This window comes from Lygodium microphyllum, chromosome 10, assembly GCF_053477565.2.
Source record: "Lygodium microphyllum isolate KBCC chromosome 10, Lygodium_microphyllum_v1.1.10, whole genome shotgun sequence".
Lineage (NCBI taxonomy): Eukaryota > Viridiplantae > Streptophyta > Polypodiopsida > Schizaeales > Lygodiaceae > Lygodium > Lygodium microphyllum.
This window is the reverse complement of record NC_141144.1, coordinates 62,011,981-62,018,975: the sequence shown is the minus strand read 5'-3', so window position 1 is coordinate 62,018,975 and position 6,995 is coordinate 62,011,981. Positions and strand designations below refer to the sequence as shown.

General features: G+C 44.2%; 1 pseudogene; it reads left to right on the top strand.

The window, feature by feature from the left end:
* The first annotated feature begins 1,370 nt into the window (after positions 1–1,370).
* LOC148030075 (3-oxo-Delta(4,5)-steroid 5-beta-reductase pseudogene) lies at positions 1,371–2,608 on the top strand (annotated as a pseudogene).
* The last annotated feature ends 4,387 nt before the right edge of the window (positions 2,609–6,995 follow it).

Sequence of the window (6,995 nt, the reverse complement as noted above, 5' to 3'; positions counted from 1 at the left end):
CTCTGGGCCAGTAAACTCTTAAACTCCTGAGAATTGTCAAAATCCCTACATAACTCAAGATGGACTTTTTGAGGTCTCGATACTAGTTAGGGGTAAAAATCTTGGTAAAATAAATGCCTTCGTGTTGTTCTTCTATACGAATGGAAGGTGAATACTTGTATAAGAATCTCTATTAAATAAAGACATTGTTTTCTAAAGGATTGTTTTCATTATTTATGTGTTGTGATTTAAATTTTGTGAACGAACATTGTGATTAAAAGGATTATTTAAGGAAGCTCGTTTTATATATACAACTTAAATGTGTTAGGTAAGTAGACAATTGTGGAAAGTGGAAGGGTGTGATTCCTAACGAATCTACCCTAAAGCCCGAGGCCTTGGTAGGCTTAGGGCCATTAGACTTAAAGCACACGAACCACTTGAATTATATTAATGGGTAGTTTTTAAGCATCCATTGTTCGTAACCCAGAACATTTGAAGCCTTTTTCTAAGACTTAAAGAGCAAGATAAAGTAGTTGTTAAGGAAATACCTACTTATAAGTTACTGGCTATCGCTAACCAAGGCTTTGAGAACCTTGGTCAATAGGCAAGGCCCTAGATCGGTGTTGCTTATCCAATATTTAAGTCCTTCAACAAGGAATATAGAACACCTACCTTCACCATTATGGCCATGATGCCCATTTGAAGCGTGCTCTTGCTATGTGTTGTAGCCAGCTTCTACTCTTACACCTTCTTTTAGCCCTGGCTAGTGCATGTTTGGCTTGTGGGCATATAAACTGGGGGAGTGGGCCTACTCTGTGGCAAAAATCACTTAACCTTGTAAGCGCTCCACAAAAACTCCTTTCTTTGCAATGGTTTGTGGGGTTGCTACAGGGTAAATGAAACGCCACTCCTTCCATAGTCACACCCAAAACCCCACTCCTTCCATAGTCGTTGGGTGCAACTGAATGAAACGCCACTCCTTCCATAGTCACACCCAAAACCCCAGTCCTTCCATAGTCGTTGGTTGCAACTGAATTGAATAGTGGGGGGAGGCAGGCTTCCTTTCCCCCCTACAAAATGTTGCGCGTGACTGGGCCCTTTTTAGGGAACCCACTTGTTGTTGGAGTATAGGCAGTCGATCGACTTTCATCCCATTGGCTAACGTTGAAACAACATAGCCAAATAGGACAACCTAAAACATCGGACGGCCAAATAGGTCCCATCGACAACTGGTGGTTTTATTTGTCAAATAAAGGAGAAAATTTGAAGAAAAAGAAAGCATCGCACGGCTCCTGCTTCGAACGAGGATCCAGCTGGTACTTACTCTGTGCAGAAGGGTATATAGGCTATTACGAGCGGAAGGGTATGTAGGCTAGGAGCAGGTACACAGAAGGAGATCCGTTATCGTATCTCTATCTCCGTTGTGAACGTTTTCGTATCACTATCACCAGATTCCCCATGGAGGGTGGGAAGAAGTCAGTTGCTTTGATCGCCGGAGTTACAGGCATCGTGGGCGTGAGCCTAGCCCGGAAATTGTCCAATCGCGGCGGCTCATGGACGAAGGTGTACGGCATCGCCCGCCGTCCGCGCCCGGCCTGGTTCGACGGATGCGATTGCGCCGCCGTGGAGTACATCCAGTGCGACCTGCTGGACGCGGCGCAGACGCAGCGCCACGTGTCGGCGCTCCGGGACACCACGCACCTGTTCTTCGTGACCTGGACGAGCTGCGCCACGGAGGAGGAGAACATCCGCGCCAACGTCAGCATGCTCCGGAACACGCTGGACGCGCTGCTGCCCCACGCGCGGGGCCTCTCGCACGTGTGCCTGCAGACCGGGACCAAGCACTACCTCGGCTCGCACTACGGGTGGTCCCGCTTCGACGCCCACGTGGACCTCGGCACCTTCGCCGAGGACACGCCGCGCCTGCCGGACCGGAACTTCTACTACGCCCAGGAGGACCTCCTCCTCCACGTAGCCGCCACGTCGGCGCGACCGCTGACGTGGACCGTGCACAGGGCTGGGCTGATCGTCGGGGTGTCTCCTAATGCCATCTTGAACACGCCGCTGGCGGTCGCCGCGTACGCATGCATCTGCAAGCGTGGCAGCTTCCCATTCGTCTTCCCGTGGAGCCGGCGCAGCTGGGAGGGCCACGTGGAGGCCTCGGATGCGGAACTGATCGCAGATCAAGAGATCTGGGCCGTCGAGACGCCGGACGCGGCGTGCAGGAACCAGGCCTACAATATCGCCAACGGCGACGCTGTGACGTGGCAGGAGTTGTGGCCAGCCATAGCCGAGAGCTTTGGTCTGAAGGCGGCTCCTTACACGGGCCAGCAGATGAGCCTGGTGGATATGATGCAAGACAAGCGCGACGTGTGGGAGGAGCTCGTGCTCTCACACAATCTCCACCCCACCCGATGGGAGGATCTGGTTGTCGGATGGTGGTGCCTCGACCTTGTACTCACCAAACTCCCTCCCTATCGCATGAGCATGGCCAAGAGTGCCAAGTTTGGCTTCCATGGCTCCTGTAATACGGGAGCTTCCTTCCTTAACACTTTCCAGGAGATGAGGAAGATGCATCTTCTTCCATGATCTTCTCTCTCCGTGCATTCATAGTATATACACCCTCCAATTATTCTCTCATAGATCCCTAAGTAAATTTTTTGACTTCAAAACATACCACAATCGCTCTCATAGCCAATTACTCGATGGCCACTATTGTTGTTCACTAAACAACCACTCTTAGTGATCAAATCTTTTAATTTGTACCTAATGTGATTCATGCTAGAAAAATGAAATTTTAGAACAATGATACGTCCATGCAAGTTGTCTTCAATGTTAAAACATATTTGGGCTTTTATCTAAATTTCGAGTTGTCTTTCATGTCAAAACATATTGAGGCCTTGTCTAAAATTACACACATGACATTGACGTTTTAGGAAAAACTCCAAATTTAAGCATCATTTCATGAACATAATCCATTTGATCCTTATGTTAAATTTTTAAAGATTAAGTTGCCAACTTAAAGTGTCATGTTGAAAGAAGGTTGCTAACTTAGAATGTTGCTTTTGATCAATTGCTTAGCATTCATATTCTTGATACTTCTTGTATCTTTTGGTTGGAGAAAAATAATAGATCTTAAGTATTGCAAGATGGTGATGAGTAAAGAGCTTCCCTTTTCTCCTCACTTGAGAGCACCTTATACATGTTCATCTAGTACTAGACTTAGTTTTCACTTGCATTTGCCTTGCTTTCATCTTCAGTTGAATTCATCAATATCTTCACTTGAACGTACCAGACTCGGTCTCTTTTCTTAGCATAGATTGCCTCTACAACATCTTCACTTTAACATAAGCTAAGTTGGTGGATTGTATGAGGAGTAGTAACATGTTGATGGCTAGCCCCTCATGCTAAGATCAAGTGGAGGACAATCTTTAGAGTCCTAAACATTTCTACATAATAAAATCACAAGGAAGCTATGTATATAAAGATAATCAACATATTTAAGACAATCTTTGCTTGTAGATTTATTTGTTTGTCGCATGGCCGGACACTATACGAACAATAAGATGCAATGCCTCATGGCCTGCATTATAGCTACAAGCTTGTCATCGCATCTTGGGAGTGGTGTCTTCTTTGAGAACGACTTCATAGGTGTTATGCTTCAATTTGTTTACATTCTAGGTTTTGATTTAATATGCCATTTTACAATTCTATGTATTTCATGTAATATTCAATATTGTCTATTTATATTTTTCTAGCGTAGCTTCATTAGTTGGTGTAGTGAAAAGAAAAAATTAGAGGAATAGTAGATGAAAGGACACTATGCACAATGAGAGAAAGAGATAGAGACAATGTAGAATAGATTGAATTGTAGTTGTTCATTTCATTGCCAGTAATTATATATATACATGGTACATTAAATGAGAGGTAGGTGAGCTTCTTCTCTAAAATACCTGAGATATTTACCAAGTGGATAACTATGGGATCCTTTTTTCCACATATTTGTCTATCCTTATCTTATCCAAACTTTAATTCTAATAGTTGGTAGAGCCGAGCTAGCTAGAGAAAGAGTATGCGAGGTGCCATGGAATTAAGTGGCTTGTGAATAAGCTATTTTTTCAGGGAGAGAGTGTTGATTATTATATACTGACAACTTGCATTTTATATTTCATTAAAGACCTCTTATTATCTATGTGCATGTTTCTTATTATAAAATTGGGTGGAGAAGGAATTACATGAGGATGAGATCTCCAAGGCCCTCTCACTCCACTATTTATATATTTTGTTTTAGCATTAGGAGTTATAGCTTTTTGAAGATAGCTTCTTATGCTTTTGTGTCATTATATCATGTGGATTTATACTTTCATTTGCTATTATATTATAAGGACATCATCGTATTATCTTTCTACTTTCAATGACTTCATAGTATATTTTTGGTGTTATGCATTCATGTGTTATATGATGGTCATTAGTGCTTAGGGTTTTATACCCTAGAGTGTCAAATCCTTGTAGAAATTAGTTTTGAAAGGTGGAGCAAGAGTCACTACAAGATATAGGCCTTATACCGACGTTTAAAGCGACGAAAATGCAAATAACAAAATTTTCCCCCGTCGTCGCAAAAAGCGTCGTTATTGGCAACGCCATAGAACAGTCGGTATCACCGTCGCTATTAGCATCAATATTGGCATCGCGACGCTGATACCAATGCCAATACCGACGCTGATAACGATGGTTTGTGATGTAAATAATGACGCCAATAACGACACGAGCAGTAAAATTTGTGATGCTAATAGCAACGGTAACAGGGAAAAAAATATTTTGTGGTAGGGCAGCAAGCTGTCCTGCCACATATAGCACTGTGTGCTTTATGAGAGCCATACAAAATAGTTTCTATACTGTTGTGTACAATGCGCTTGCGAACAAAAACAATGTATACTGAAATCATAAAACTGATACATGAAATAAATACATGATCGCATAATAAGCAATTGGTACAATCATGACAGGATATTACTAATACATAGAAAATGTCTACATAGATCAGGCGACTCAAAAATAAAGGTGTGTGAGCTCCAGGGATCCAAGGGCGAGCTACATATCCTCGTTCCCTGAAAGCTCGTCCCGCCACAAAGGAGCATCGAACGGACTATGTAGAAAAAGAAACAACACATCAGTCCACCATACAATAATGCATTCAAATATCTCATGGTAACTACGAACAAGAAAGATGAGCGACTTACAGGGCCATCGCGTCTATACAATTGGTCGATCAATGCAGTGAGACCGTGCCTCTCTGCATATCGAGTCTCAAGGCCAGTCGGATCATGATTTGTAATGGAGTGCTGCAAAGAAAACAAAATGCTAACTGTTAGAAACACGATTATCAGTACAAAGAATATTTCAAAAAAATAAACAAGCAAAACAAAAGAAAAACTTACAAAGTCCTCCAAATATATCATGTGGCCTCCACTCCCAAGATGATGGACCACTCCGGCCTCGAGTCGTGCCCTCGCCGCCTCGCGCTGCTGACTCCAATGTCCTGGACAATCTATAGCCTCCTCCCTCAGTCGACGCCAATCGTCTGCATCTAACCACTCGGGCTTTGCAGCCCCACTCTTGATTGCCTTACGTGCGTCGGATAGTCTATGTGACATGTATGTATGCATGCAATCCATCATCCAGCTCATAGAGAATCTATCTCTATTAAGGCTGGCACCAAAAACTCCTCGTGCAAGGATGCTACTATGTAGTCCTTGCTCCCCTTCGGTATGTTCTTCTAATGATCCAAGACGTTGTGCCGAAAAACTTGTTGGCACAACTTTCTCATGCGAGCCATCACCCTCCTCCCCTCATCATTCACGATGATGCCTCCTGACCTACTATCGACTAGATATCCATAACCCCCTGGAGTCTGCCTAAGATGGGTCCTCTCCCATCTGCGTCCACGCTCTTGGGCATATCCAAGAGACCCCTGCGCATCCGGTGTACCGAGTCGGAGACCCCTGTACATCCCCACAGGTGTGACAAATCCCTGAGGTGACGCAGCTCCAGCTGAATGATGAGACGGAGACACCGCGTCCATGTCTCCATAGTATCCACCTGAGTCTGAGCCACGCTCCCTGGAAGGGCCATGAGAGTGAGGAGTCGCACCTGTATCCCATGTCGACCGCAGGCTCACTGCCTCTGTATCTTTGCAACATCCCCCTGATCCCGATGCACTCCCTCCCTCTGGCCCAAGTCATGAGCGTCGAGCTCGTCTGCTCAAAGCCGAAGCATCCAATCGCGCTGAAGCAAATCTAGCAGAGCGCCCTGACGAAGACCAAGACAGCTCCTGGTCTACCATCTCTCTAAATCTCATAATCTGGTATGGAGACTTGCGTGCGAAGATGTCCTGTAATTCCTCATCGCTCATCCCTCCACTCATCCTGAAAATGTCACCTGCACAGATAAAAAAATGATGTTAGAATAATCAATTTAAATAATACAAACCACAGTAATATAAATCATTTTAAAAAAATCTCACTTAAAATGCATATCTTATAGATCCTTATAAGCGATTGGTCAACGAATTGAGTAAGCAGATGCTCGAAGTATGAAGTATCCTATGGTCTCATGTTAATCTCCTGACACAACTCCACATACACTGGAAGGTCGATAGACATGTCACCACAAAAGAATGAGTCCATCTCGTTCTCAAAGAATTTTTGGACTCCTATATTTCCATCATTGTTAGCCGATGGTGGCTCCCAGCTTTCGACGGCCTCCACCCCTTGCAATAGCGACCCCTCTATTTGCATATTATCTTCATCTATGCTTGGAACATCGCTTTGATAATATACTTTCGCACTTCGGGGAGTTGAAGGTATAACATACCACCATTGAGGTTGTCTGGGGTTTGGATAGAAGATTATCTGTTCTCAAACACGTACAAGAGAGTTCAAACCATTGTGACATAAACCATGTCGTAATACAATTAGCAAGCAAATGAGTCCATGCACCTGTTCACAATGGGCCGG